A 15,073-nucleotide genomic window follows, 5' to 3' on the forward strand; every position below is an offset into this window, starting at 1 on the left:
ATGCTTATATCTGGTAATCTGCAATGTAATAACCATTGTTGAATTGTTATCATCTTCTTCTGTGAAATTTTGTGGCATTCCTAGTGTTTATATTTTTTATTCACTTTAAGATAAAAAAATTTAAAAAATAAAATCTATTATAAGTAGTGTTTACATTTAAAAAAAAAATAGTCCTATTATAGAAACTTTGCAAGAAATTTGGTGCTCAAAAGACATGGATTCCCATGGCTGGAAAGTAGTCTGGGATGCAGGGCTTGAAGGCACATTCATATAGGCACATATATTCATTATAGGAAGGGGAGGGAAAACAGTGGAGTGGCCTTCAGCTCTCAAGAACAGCAGAGAAAGACTAAGAAGCCAGTGTTGTGGCTTGGACTAGGAATGTTCTCTAAAACTGCCTGCCCTCAGGGATGGGGATTTTAGAGGGTAATTAAGTCATAGGTGCACTATAGCTGTGTGTGCTATTGGTAGGTGGGGACTAGGGCAGTGAGTCAAAAGAGGTGAATTACTGAGGCAAGATCTAGAAGATCTGCTGTTTCTGCCTTGAAATGGGCCAATTATGGACTAAACTGTGAGGCAGAATGAACTTCTTTTCCTTTAAGTTATGAGTGTCATGTATTGTGTCTCAGCAATAAAGAAAATGATGTAAGACAAATTTTGGTACGAGGAGTGGGGTTATTGGTGTGACTATACCTGATCATGTAGTTTAAAACTTTGGAAATTGCTTGTGGGAAGAGTTTGGAAAGGTTAGAGATACTGGTTAAAGAAGTTCTAGAATAATAAAGGCCAAGTTTGATGGGAGATTCAGCTTGCAGCTGGATACTGGATTCTGGATTCTGGATGGATGCTGACATATATGCACACAATAAAGGCCAGGCTCACAGGTTTTAGTTGAGAACAAGGACTCCATTGGCAGTTGGACTAGAGCCCATGTGTGTTCTGTTCATTTTGTCCAAATCTTGAGACTTTGTGGAACATTGAGATTAAGAGCAGTGAGCTAATTAATATGGTGGAGGATATTTGAAGGCAGCCCAATATTCACATTATGGCATGGGTACTGTCCATTGCTTTTAGCCAAATGATGAAAATTGGGAGGAAATATTAGAACCAAAAGATATGAAAAATTTGCAGTTTCAACAGAAAGGAAGCACCTAAAGAGTTCAGAAAAGGAAAGCATAGTTGTTGAAAAGATTAGTATTAAAAAGAAGTCAAGTGCTTTGTATAAGGACAATAGGAAAGGTGCCTTAAGGGCATCTCAGGAATCAGTGAAGTCTCACCATTCCCTGGTTCAAGAGTGCAAAACTAAAGTGTTCATTTGACAAAGAAGTCCCTGGCCACTTGCTTTAGGAGTTGCCTAGGGAACTGGTTTTCAGAATTTGTTTCACAATGCTCAGTCATGTAGGTACTCACAGGTCACTGCAGTCATGGTCTAAAGACACCTTGTTACTGCTCAAGCTGGCAGTAGATCTTGGTATCATCCATAAGGTGCTGGTTTTATAGGCACAAAGAATATGACAGTTGTGGGATCATGGTGGCTTCCATCCAGATTTAGAAGGAAGGCCTGAGAGGCCAGGAAGTGTGCCCCTGAGAGGACAATGTGTGAAGCTGTGAAAGTAAAGCTGTAACATCCTGGGAGGGTTATATACCATATCATATGACACTACATTGAAACATGTAAGGGTGGACAGCAAGCCACTGCTCTGCCATGTTATGCCACCATTCTACTAGATCATACAGTTCCCAGTGATCCTAAACTCAGCATTGGTAAAGAACGAAAGAAGCAGTTTAAAATAAGACAATTCATTTGAAAATGGAGATAGAGGAAAAGAGAGGCGACAGAAAGCTACTCAGGATGAGTAGGGAGCATTTGAAAGTGAATTGCTGATGGATTTCCTGTCTGCAGTTGCTTTTTTGAGATCTTTGTCCCACATAAGCTCTTGGAATCTGATTGGCTCCCTGGCTTGTCTTTCATCTAAATTGAATTTATTCTGGCCATGTTACCTTTCCCTGTCCTTTGGGGGAGGGTAAGATTATGGGTGCAGGCCTTATGGCCTGGTAGTTTAGGTTAAAGGATTAAGTAAAGGCTCATCTGAGAATCCTATATTAATTGTGCTACCAAGGAACTTCCTGGTCCTGAGTTGTCTTTGTCTTCCTAGTTGCTTGAGTTTGGCTGCCTTTGTCTTTGTAGATTCTATCTGCCGTTGGCCTTCTAAGTGGTGGAGTCTGGCTGCAGAGGTGAAAACTGCCTTATTAATTTTTAATCTTGCTCAGTGAGGGCTTCATCCTATCTTTTCTCTATCTAAAGTACCCTTTATCCCTACAAAGCCGAAAGTGAAGTGGAGACTCCAGGAAGTTAGAGATGACAGGAATGTGAAACACCTATTGAAGTAAGCCAAAGGCAGCAAATAGACCCACCCCAAGAGAGAGGCCATGAGGGCTGCAACCAGCAATGCTATAAGGGTGGGGCTGCTCAAGACTTTTGGAGCTCATATCTCACTACAACTTGGCCCAAGTGTTGACATCAGAGCTAACGGATTTAATGTTTGCCCTACTGGGCATCTTATTTTGGTCCCATTCCTTTCTATCCTACTCTCTTTCAGAAGGAGAATATTTACTTTGTTCCATTGCATGTTGAAAGTATTTAACTTTCCTTTTTTATTTTTTACAGGGGTTCACAGCTAAAAGTTTGCCTTGAGTCTCAGAGGAGACTTTGGACATGAAAATTTTAGCATTTCTGGAATTGTTAAAATTCATGAGACTTATAGAGGTGGAGTGCATTTTGAATAAAGAGATAGACATTGGGTAGTTTGTGTTCCAGAGGTAGAATACTATGGTTCAGATCTATTTATATCTGGAGTGTCCACCTAAAGTCTTACGTGTTTAGAGATGGGCTTTAGAAGGGTAACTGGGTCATGGGAGCACTATACTTATCAGTGGATTGATCCAAAGATGAATTCATAGTTGAATGTGGTGTTTAAATGGAGGGACTTGGTCAGAAGAGGTGGATCACTGGGATGTAACTTGGGGGCAGTATATCTCCCTCCTTAGCTTCTCCCTTTCCATTCTGCTTCCTGACCACCATAATGTGAGATTTACACAGAAAGATCCTTCCAGCTTGCCATTCCTGCCTTGGAGCCAGCAGACTATGGACTGAATCTTCTAAAAACTAAGAGGCAAAATAAACCTCTCTTCTTTTAAGGTGTTGATGTTGGGTATTTTGTTTTAGTGACAAGTAAGTGATTAAGACTCTGGAGGGGGCACTAAAACAGTCCACAAACTAGGATGAGAACACCTCCAAATGCATGGGGTCAGGTACCATGGCAGGCATCACAAGTATCAGCAGGAGATGCCAGCTCAGGACACAACAAACCTGAGCAAGGCAACAGAACAAGCACATGCAAATTTATGATGCCAGAAAACCAGAGAGGACAAGAGAAATCTAACCACACTTGGATCCCCTATCCTTACACTCAAAGTATAAATATAGCATGGCGATAAATTGACAGGGAACTTGATTTACTTTGGGGAGAGAAGAGATGGCCAAAGACAAGCAGGAGGAACAGGCGAAAGAAAATCTTATTTTTTACTATCTACCTGAACAACATTAAACTGGGTTTAAGATATTAGAATGGCAAGAAAATGTAATCTCCACTGCTATTTCTACACATCTGAGTAATGGTTGAAAATTGTAAAATTTAAATTCACTAAACACACCTGTCAAAGTGAAACATTATATAGTGGCCAGTGTCTTGCATCTTCCAAACCTGTCATCAGTAGTTTTCTGGTTGGTATACATAAAGGATGAAAACTGGCATTCTTCCTGTATACCTTAACCAAGGCCAATGTGATGGAGAAGGTGCTTCCCTAGCCATTAATGGTGATTTCTTGGTGTAGCTGGGGAAACTACAGCAGCTGGTATGAGGCAGGAGTGTGCAGGAAGACCCACTAAGTAGGGATGACACTAATTATAAATCTGGCACACGTCAACTCTGAGGTAATGGCTTTAGTGGTTCATCCTCATATTCATTAAATCATTCATACTTCAGAATACTTTGAACTTATACATCACTCATCCTTACCATTTCTGAAGCCATGGTGGAAACTACTAGGAAGACATGCTGTATTCTAACAAGAGTGAGATCTGGGAGAAGAAATCACACTGCTTCCTGCTGCCAGCCGCTGAAGGCAAAAGTTTGCTCTCATGATGGGCAGATCACATGCTTTCTCTGGTTAGGGTTTAGGCTGCAAAGTACAGCTTTTCAATTTGCTATTTTCTGGCAATTTTTTCCCTGCCCCCATTCACCCTGTCTTAAAACCCTGGATTTGACATGAACAGTTGCAACTGGCACGTGGGTTTCCTACTGTGACAGTTATGTCTGCCCTGTGACCAGACACGTAGAGAGCTTTTAGCTTTAACTCATAACACATTTGTAACCAAATGTAGTATTTGCAATTTTTACAGAATACTTAGGAGATTTTATTAGCATTAGGAACCATAAAAAACCCCCACAAAGCTGGGCTATGGAGAATGATGTGAAATGAAGGGTTGGGACAGCACCTTTGGATAGATCAAAAGCCAGAGAAGGACTGCAAGAGAGGACCCCCGAAGAACCCCTATTTATGGGGACTGTACAATGGGAAGAGGCCAGGGCCTAATCCTGAGCAGTCAAGGAGAAAGACCGTAAGCCAACTAAAGAGGTCAGGCAGATAGGAGGCGGGCAGTGTACAGGAGCTGATCTGCTCAGGGGTAGCTTGGAAATTGACCTCGTGTGGTGGGTTTTGCTGACATTATTTTGAAGTCTGAACTTGCTCTACCTGCTTTCAAAGGCACATGGAAAAACGCTTGTGGAATGCCCATGAGTCACTCTCACAGTTACAAACCACTTCCTTTCCTCAACTCGGAGGTCCCTGCTAGCTTTTCTCTGCCTTCCTTTCATTTCAGGGACACTGTGCTGGCTCTGTCCTAACACCTTCCCTTTTATCCAACTGCCCGCTCCCCTTGCTGCTTTACTACCAAAGGTTCCCTCCAATGGCACAGAGCTGCTGCAGCCTTTCTCTGTTCTCTCCTGATAAAGCAGGGGCTGTTAGGGTGGTGACCTCTTAGGACAGGAGACTGTGCAGAGTGAGAAGGGAGAACCAACCATCTCCCAGCCAGACATAGCTCCCCATGGTCTCAGGGCTCTGGGCTCAGCTGAAACATCACCTTATCACTCTGTTTAAGGCTGGACACTGCCAGGCACCTACAGTGGGTGACCTCTGTTCTATGAGGGACTTCTGGATTAGATAGCATGGCTCTTCTCAGTCTATTGCATGAAGGAATTAACACTAGTTCCAGTGAAAGTGACCCTGAAATGGTTATATTATATAAGCTGTGAGGTTTTTAATCTTGTGACAAGGGACAGAAGAGACATCTGCTCCTTGCAAGGAAATCTTCACTTAAGCCTCAGTGAGTTGCAAGCACCTAAAGCCCATGAACATTTGGCTGGTGTTCCTTAGCCAGTCTAGTCTCTACCAGGAACTGACTTGTGTTCTTGTGCTGGCCACCCTGGAGCTGGATTACTTCCCTATATCCTGGATGCTTGATTACAGTACTATTGCAGGTATATTTCTTCTTAAACAATTTCACCAGTTTCTTTCGTAGTAATCATCAGCCATCCCTTCGGGGTCTTTCTGCCACTTCTGTATTGGGTTCTTCTATGGATACAATCCTCAGTGCCATCTGAAACAGATCATCATCCTTACTTACATCAGCAAAGGGGTCAAAAGAGGGCATTTTGCATAGCTGACAAGTGATTTGGCTTCCTTTTGAATATCTCCGCAGGACCATTTTTTCATTGTCTTCCTTCACTATTTGCATGCAAGTGTATCAACCATTTCCAGACTGTGGACCAGACCATCTTTGAAGGGAAGGATGTAATTTCTACTCCCTTGGGAGTGCTTTAGGCCAAGTATCACATGTTCTCATCCCCCAAATAGCATTAATCTCCTGGAACCCTAAATGCTGCTTCCATATTAAACACGTTCTTTAAGACCAAGGGGAATATAGCACTCTAAATTGTTAAGCCACGTATTTTGAGTCTGAAATGTCAGGTGTATAAAATATTAGGTTAAACTCACATAATCAAAACTCAAGTTATACACTCCATTGTCTCTGCATGGAAAGGCCACAAATTCAGTATCAACATTTGTAATAAACTCAGAGTTTCAACATTACAATTTTAGGCAGTTCTTCCTGCCCTTTCTATAGCACTGTCTTGGTTACTTTTCTCTCGTTGCTGAGACAAAATACCCAACGCCCAAAACGAAGGAAGGAAAGGTTTATTTAGCTCACAGTTTGTGGAGATTTCAGTCCATACTTGGCTGGCCCTGAGGCAGAAGATAGCAAAGCAACAAGAGCAAAGGGGGGAATGGCAGCCAAACAGCAAGCAAACTGGAGGAATGGAGGCAAGCAGCTTCTTTCTTGCCTTACATCGTAAACAGGCTACCCCCACCTAAGGGTGTGTAGCTCTCACATAATCTTTGCCCTCCTCTTCCACAGGCTCAGGATGTATACAAAGTAAGCATTCTGGCTTCCTGCTAAGTTACTTAGCCAAACCTCTAGACTCCCCAAGTTGACACAATGTATCAACCATAACAAACACTGATTTTTTTTTTTTTTCCAGTACTAGGGATTGAGCCAAGGCCATTGAAACTAAGGGGTATCTCCAGCCCTTTGTATTTTTATTTTGAGACAGGGTCTCATTGAGTCACTCAACGGCCCAGGGCAGGCTTGAACTTATGACCCTCATGCCCCAGACTCCTGTAGTACTGGGATAACAGGTGTGCATCACCATGCCCAGCCTAATGGGCTTTCTTGCTACTCCTTGAATATTCCAACTCCCATATATTCAACCCTCTTGACACTTTCTGGCATGAGTAACGGCCTCTGTTTGGGCCTAGGTTCATTATGTGGTAGCTGTTTTCATTACCATCTCATTATTTTATGGAGGAGGAAATGTTTCCATGGTGATGATGAACTGCATAAGTAGAGATTTTACTACACTGAGCTTTTATCTACTGAGCATACCAGTTAGAGGAGAATTGAGCTACAACCTTTCCAATAGAAAAGAGTTTTGAAATTACCTTTCTATTTCCTGTATCTGTCTGTGCTTTTTTTCAATGAAAATATGTTGTAATTATGAGGCTGTAACAGATGGGAGTTGACAAAGAAAACTAATAGTTGTTTCTTTTTATTTTAATTAACTTGCCCTTTTGACACATCTATGGAAGTTTCCACAATAGTATTACATAGGACAATTGACTAGCAGTATAATTTTTCTTTTCCAACTCTCCCAGCAGGAAGAGATTCTACAATCCCAGGAAAAATTTTGGATGAGAGCTGGTCCAATTACTAATATAATTATTCTTTAAATTTTGCTTCCAAAGTTGTCATTGTCTGGGGAAACAAAGATCACACAGTACTGAGATGATTATATAATAATTTCTTCACTTATGAATGAATGTTACTCAATTTTAATTAATTGCTTTGTGCTTAACCCTACATTTGCAGAGGATTTTACTAATAAACTTTTCCTTGCAGTATGTCTTCAATAATGTCACCTTCACTGAAAGTAACTCTATCCATGGCAGCAAATTTTTTTACGGATTGCTTTTGGATTTTTAACCAAATCAAACCACTTCTGTTTAAAACCTAAGTCCTTAAGCACTTACATTTTTATTTGATATAACAACACTGTGCTAACTGAAATACAAAAAAAAAATTTAAATCACATAGACATAGAGAGAATTATTAAGGACACCATTAAACAAATGCACTGATAAAATAAATACACTAGAGCACTGCTACGCTGATTGTGGCACAAAATTCAGTTTCTTACAAGTTGATCTATGATCGAAATGAATAGATTTTTATAATAAGAATATTATTTTCACATAGCTACTGATATCTTATTATTGCTATAGAGATTTTCCCCCCATAGCAAATTTTCAATAAATTTCAACCAACAGGTTGTACATGAAGATTGAGTGTAAGAATATTTTTTTTCAGGAACTATGTGTTATAAAATCTGGTAGGACTTTTTCCTGTATCTCTTCATTTATGCCACATAGCAGGGTAATGTAGACACTGATATTTCCATTTAAATAATGATGAAACCAACACTTGATATGTTTCAGTAACTTGTCAAATGTGAAACCCAGTCAGTCTTAGTATTAGAACTGGGTGTTGAGGTCTACTGATTTGAACATGCCATAGGCAGGAGTTATAAAATTATGGTAGTTATTGTTGATCTCTAAATAAACGAGGAAAGGTTGGGGACACTTTCTGAACAATTATATGATGAGATTATGCTGGAGAAACAGAGTAGGGAGCAAAATCTAGCACAAAAGTTTGCTTTTATGGAGATTTTTATATATTAATAAAGAATATTTAGCAATATTTTGGACAGATAAATCACATATTAAATGGAAAATTTATTTTTAGCACATGAAGATTGGTTTGCTGGGAAATCCAAGATTTAGCACACTTTCTTCTCTCATTAGCCCTCATCTCAGATCAAAGTATATTATGATTGTCCACTACTTTTTATTCTAAATTGCTTCTATTTCAAACAAAGTGCCACTTCCAGGGAAGTAACATTTACTGCTACATAAAATGTAACTGAACTGTTCTCCTGATATTCAGATATAACCCATACCATATCAGGACCTTTGAAATATATATAGATTCAAGACGTGGTAGTCTAGCTTTAATACACCATTTGACATTCACATTTCTATTGCATTTCTACCTGTTGAATTAAGTTCTTTGTTTATTAGAATTTTTTACTTACAGTCCATGTAAAACTTTGTTTTCTGAATTTTAAATTAAAATGAAACTGTATCAATAGATACAATGAAGAAAAAAAGAACATTACATAAGGTTCTCATGAAATCCTCTAGCCAAGATATTTTCAAAATAGCAAGGTGAAACTAGTACAACCAAAGTGTTCCGTCAAGTGTTTGTGGAATTGAGTCTTTTGAAAATTGTAATACAGCAAAGCAGAGCTCCATTTTACTGCTAGCCAAGTATCACCTGGTACTATTTTTGTACAGTCTATTATTATCAAGAAATTTCCTCACAGAGTGAAAGTATAATGACCTTTCAGTCCTCCAAATGTGGATAAGAGCTCAATGTCAAAATACATTGCTATGCCTCACCACATAGCTAGAAAGAAAATTAATCAAAATTTTATGTGTGCAGATGGAAATGCTGAAGCCAGTTTTACAAACCAATTACTGCTCAGTTCCAAAAACCTGTAACTCACACAAGATTTAACGTACACCAAACAGCCTCAGAACTCCTTGAAGAATAATAATTCAAACTTAATGTAGAAGGTAAGTTGACTACAATTTCTGTGTTCTTTAGTTTATATATTTTTCAGTTAAAGTAAGTTACAACTCAGGCCCATGTAGGAGATGCCTGGATAAAATATATTTTCTGATGATTGGCCCTTTTTATGAAGACAAATGCAGCATATTTTTAGTGATATAATGCCATTGCTATTAGGGGGCCTCATTCTGCAATTCTTGTTCAGGCTTAAGGCTCTGAGAATCCTGGGAAAAGACAGCTGAATTTAGGATCAAGAAGCAAAATTTTGTTTTCACATTTGTCATGGCTAAACCTTCAGAATTACAACCAATAAATCAAATTCTGCAGGATTTTTGCTGGTTTGCTTACAAAAGTTATTGGTGTCTAGATAAAAAAAACCACACATTATTTCTTTATTTTAAATTTTTTTTCTAGAGTAGAAAAAATATGTGCCCAGGGTATGAAAATTAGAAAGATAAATAAAAGTAAAAACTACTCATAGATAATCATTATTAATATTTTAGACTTTACTATTTATATGATAATTATATTACTATATTTTAAATAATTGATATAACAATATTAATAATAGTATTAAAATTTTGGCATATTCTTCTAGATTTTTAAAATTACAATGTATTTGTTGTAACTGTCACTTAAAAAGAACTATATTTTAGAATTCTTTTCCATGCCTTCAATAAGCAAAGGTCTTGAAAACACTAACAACTAAAGTGTTCCATTTTATGGATATTCATTTTTTTGTTTTATTACTCCCTAAAAATGTTTTGAAAAATTTAGACATCCCATTGCTAATTTTAAGTCAACGTTTAAATTTTTTATCATGGGTTTAGTAGTTACAAAGCATGCCATTATCACAGTATTAAAATATTAACATTTTAAATTAAAACTGGTAACAGTGCTCTTAAATATAACTCATGGATCTAATATCATAATGATTTGCTACCCACAATCATACATTTGAAAAATACATGAATAAGCTATTTTTGTCAGAAAGTTTATATTGCTCATTTTCCTTCTTATATTTCCATTATAAATAACTCACTATTTTTTTTTAATCCTAGTATGATATTTTTTATGTTTGGAAGGATTTATTTTTTAAAGGATTTATTTTTGTTTATTTTTATTTTATTTCATTTTAGGTTTTTGAGACAGGGTCTCACCAAGTTTCCCAGGCTGGCCTCAAACTCACAATCCTGCAGTTTAAGCTACCTGAGTAGTTGAGATTAAAGGATTAACTGAGTACACCTTTATCTATACTCTCTGAAAAAAAAGTACTCACACTGGTTTCTTTTATATGAGAAACCCAAAACATAAATAAACAAATAAAATAAAAGAGACATAATAGGAAACTAGAAGGGAGACTAGGGGAATGGATGGGGGGAGGGGAGGAAAGAATGGGGCTAAAAAGACTGACAATGATCAAATTATGTGACACGCAGGTACCAGTTCCTCAGGAGGAACATCTCTATTTTGTACTGCAAACATTTGTACTAACTTTTGAAAGTATGCACATAATATAACATTTGAAAATTCACTCATTGCTGGGAATCACAAAGCTTTATCTTTGAATCATGATTGCATTTAATATTTTTTTAAAATTTTAATTTAAATAAAAAACCCCACAAAAAACAAAGTTCCAAAACGATACGATAGGAAGGTAACAATGGGGAATACATTGCGTGCTGTTATCTTGAAATTAGTTACTCAGAGTACAAAATATCAGCATTTAACAATATTAGCACAAACCTATCTTTTCATATTTTTTTTCCGGTACCAGAAATTGAACTCATGACCTTTTACTTGCCAGGCAGGCACTGTGCCACTGACCTAAAACCCTAGCCCCTATCTTTTCAATGAAATAAGGGAAATTAGTAGTCTAATGATCTTAACTATCATTTATATGTATATATATTTTTTTCTTATGCTCTTCCCTTCCTTCTTTTTTCCATTTCCCCAGTCCAGTTTCTCTTTCCTTTTGAAGTTTCTTCTCATTTACAATATCTATTATACATTTCAGATCTTATTTATTCTTTATATTTAATATTAAACAGTTGGGCAGAGTTCTAAACATGTTATGCTTTTTATGAAGTATTAAAAATTAACTGTCACTTTTCATCAGCAATACATATCTTACTATGATGAATACAGTTTTTAAAAATAGTGTCCATAATATTCCTTATTTCTAAAATGAGACAAGTTTCACTGGAAATTAACTAAGGTCACTAGTAAGTGTACAGTTTACATGAAGTTTTTTCATGATTGTTTCCAAGTATGCTATTCACAGAAAATTCACAAAATATCTCCTTTAAGTTATTCCAAAGTGGACAACAATGTAGGAGTGAAAAAATAAGCAGAGAAGTTATTGACATGTGACGGTAAGCAAAAGACCTGTCCCAAAGAAAAATGTGAACCAAGACATTTTGGCAAATGTTAACAAATATATTGTTCTTATGAGACTGAGAATATGTTAAAAATTATTTTTCCCATTCAAACTTGAGACACACTATCTCATTCTTCCTTGAAGCTCTGAAAAAAGAAAAAACACAAACTGAAACAAGGGTTTTGATTAAACAAAGCTTCAAAGACACCAAAATCTGGAATCACCCACTGTGTGGCACTCTGTAGTTTTTTACACAGTCTGGGGAATCGCAACCTCTGTCAGGTTCAGGTTGTGTAAGAGATGTGCCTTTGCTTGGTAAAGTGACGTGGTTGTTTGTTTGGTAAAGTAGACATGAAAAAAGGAAAACAGACCAGGTATGTTGACCATAAATACGCTCTCAGGCACATCTATGTTTAGGAAAAAAAGTCATTTAAAAATAAATATCTGGAAAGTGACTTTCTTAAAACTCTCAATTTTTGTGTCCTATATAGAGCACCCTCAAGTACAGACTGAATCTTAGGTTGGATATCATGGGTGTATTGTTTCTTTAACAGAAAATTGCCTCCCACCATTGTGCATTTTCAACTATTGCTCTGTTTTTGTTTGTTTTGTGTGGGTTTTTCTTCTCTTTTCTTTTCTTTTCTTTTCTTTTCTTTTCTTTTCTTTTCTTTTCTTTTCTTTTCTTTTCTTTTGAGACAGGATCTTGTTATGTAGGCCTGGCTGGCCTTGAACTCACTATGTAACCCAGGCCAACCTTGAACTCATGGCAATTCTCCTGCCTCAGCCTCCCTAGTGCTGGGCTTAAGGATGTGAGCCAGAAAATCTAGCTTTAACTATTGCTCTTGGGTTTCTCCTTCACAGCTTCTGTTTACTAATGTTTTCTTTTTCCTCATTACTTTTGTTTTGACCCTTCTCTGCCTGTGACTTTCCCTTATATACATCTTCAGCTTCAGTTTCATACCTTATTTGTTCAACATTTACAATTGCAGTTTTTGTAGAGCAAGATTTGGAATGACCCAATTCATTTTCATTTGGTCAATAACTTTGAGGCAAGGTATCCTGAGCTCATAGTTTGGCTGCCTTTAGGTTAGAAGCTTACTTTTGCTCCAGTCAGATTTGGTAAAAGTGAGGCTGTAATCACAGCCTTGAAGTTGTCCTTTTTGTGAAAGTTGTAAATAAGACACATTTTTTTTTTGTAGAATGCTGCCATATCTTTAGTAATACTGTTTTCCGTTCAGATTTTTAAAACATGAAGCATTATATTGTGAACATTTTAATGATAATAAATAGGTTCTGCATCACTTACTTCCAATTGTTCCCAAAGAACAATGCATAATATATCTGGTTAGCTTGAAAACAAAAAGGCAATGACTATATTTCATGTCCAGAAATTATGATTTGACTGGCATAGAATGTGACCTGCCCTTTGGAATTTTTAAAGGATCTCCAGATGATTGTAAATTGTAGATATGTTTGGGATTCACATGTTAATAGCTATAGAATGTCACTGAATAGATGCACCTTGTTAATGAGTGGGTATCTTTTAAGCTGGTTGCTAGGTTTTCATGATTTTAAACAATACTACCAAAAACTTCCTTTTAGAAAAAATTTTAGCACACCTGTGATTACTTATTTAGGACAAATTCCTACTACTGGAATTATTGGATAAAAAAGTATGAATATATCCCAAATTCCCGCAAAAAGGAGTCACTAATTTACAATTATACATTGTGAGAATGTTATCCCCTAGGCTGAGGAGGTAGTTCAGTGGTACAATGCCTACTTGTATGTTTGAGCACTGAAAAATAGTGTTTTCTTTTGAATGTTTAATTACTATTTTTTTATTTGATAAGAAAAAATAGCATATTTGATTCAAATTTTATGTCATGCATTCCTAGAGAATGACTTCTATCCCTTCTTCAGTATATTTTGCCACTTTATTTCTTCCGTAAATTACTTATACCTAGCTTTTTTGTTGTTGTTCTTTCTTTTCTAAGATAATCACCTTTTGTCTTACTTATTTCTCTGACACATAGTATAGGTCCTTTGTCATCTACCTTGCAGGACTGTTACTTGTGTTTCATTATTACTTTCCAAGGAAAAATTTTTTTTAATAAAGTCAAATAATTCAAGTTTTTGTTGTTTCCATTTTTTGGTGTTAGTTTTTCCACCTAAAATATGTTCATTATCCATTTTCTAGCCCTCAAGAAATAATGCTTATCAAGACTAAAATGTGTAATGAAAAAAGAGAAAATTGACAGTTTCAGTATTATCTATCACAAATACATGACACATAGAACAATGTAACTGGATTATATTATTGAGCTATTAGAGTTCAATCCAAGTCTAAGGAAAGCTAGAAAACATAAAAACTCTGCAAAAATTTAACCTCACCAAATGTTTTTACAACATTCCTGCAATTAAAACACTGGAATTGCCCTGGATTTATTGAAGCTCAGGGAAATGAGGATGGCAGAATAAAGCCAGATGGTGACCATCTGAAGACCTTCTTGCTGATTTTATTTCATAATCAAACTCTCAAATATGAAAAGTTTAACAAAGAGTTGGTTCCTCATACTGCTAGCCTGACATTTGTATTGGTAATGTAATCTGTAGATAGAGCTCTCAACTTCTGTGGAAAGTTAGCATTAAATTACAGGCTAATGTTACTCTGGAAGAATTGTGTTCATTACAGCATGTATTTGAAGTAACTCAGATATCCTTACAGTTGTCCTTCAGTTTATGATGCTGAACGTATGGGGCTCCAGCCCTATAAGAACACAGCAAAGATGAGATTGCCTGGTAGCCTCATTTAGACAGTTAATTTTATCTTTGTTTTCTTAAGTCACATTTCATTGTGTTTCTTGATGGTGCAAAACTAATTGGCTCTTATCACAGTTACATTACCTTCAAAGGCAGATAAAATTAATGCAAAGTAAAAGATCACTACAATCAGAGATATCTGGTTAAGGGAGACAGGCTTGCATGAAGTGGAAGCACAACCCACAGCAGACTCTGGCAGAATAATAAATCATGACTTTCTCCAGGTTATCATCTTGTGTTTGAGTTCATTATTTTGTATCATTTGTTTTAACCTTGGATTGTCCCTACTACATCTGCTCTGCTGTGATTAATTCTGCTGATGGAAATAAACCGTCGAAGGGCAATGCTGCACTGCATGACTAATTAGCCTACAGAATTATGTCCATAAATTAACATTTTGTTTTTATCCATTTAAATAAATCAAGTTGTCCAAGATTATTTTGCTTTAATATCAATTTATATTTAAAATTTTAGCTGTTGTTTAGTTTCTTTTTGGTTAA

Source organism: Chinchilla lanigera, unplaced genomic scaffold (genome assembly GCF_000276665.1).
Source record: "Chinchilla lanigera isolate Chin_1 unplaced genomic scaffold, ChiLan1.0 scaffold00009, whole genome shotgun sequence".
NCBI classification, from domain to species: domain Eukaryota; kingdom Metazoa; phylum Chordata; class Mammalia; order Rodentia; family Chinchillidae; genus Chinchilla; species Chinchilla lanigera.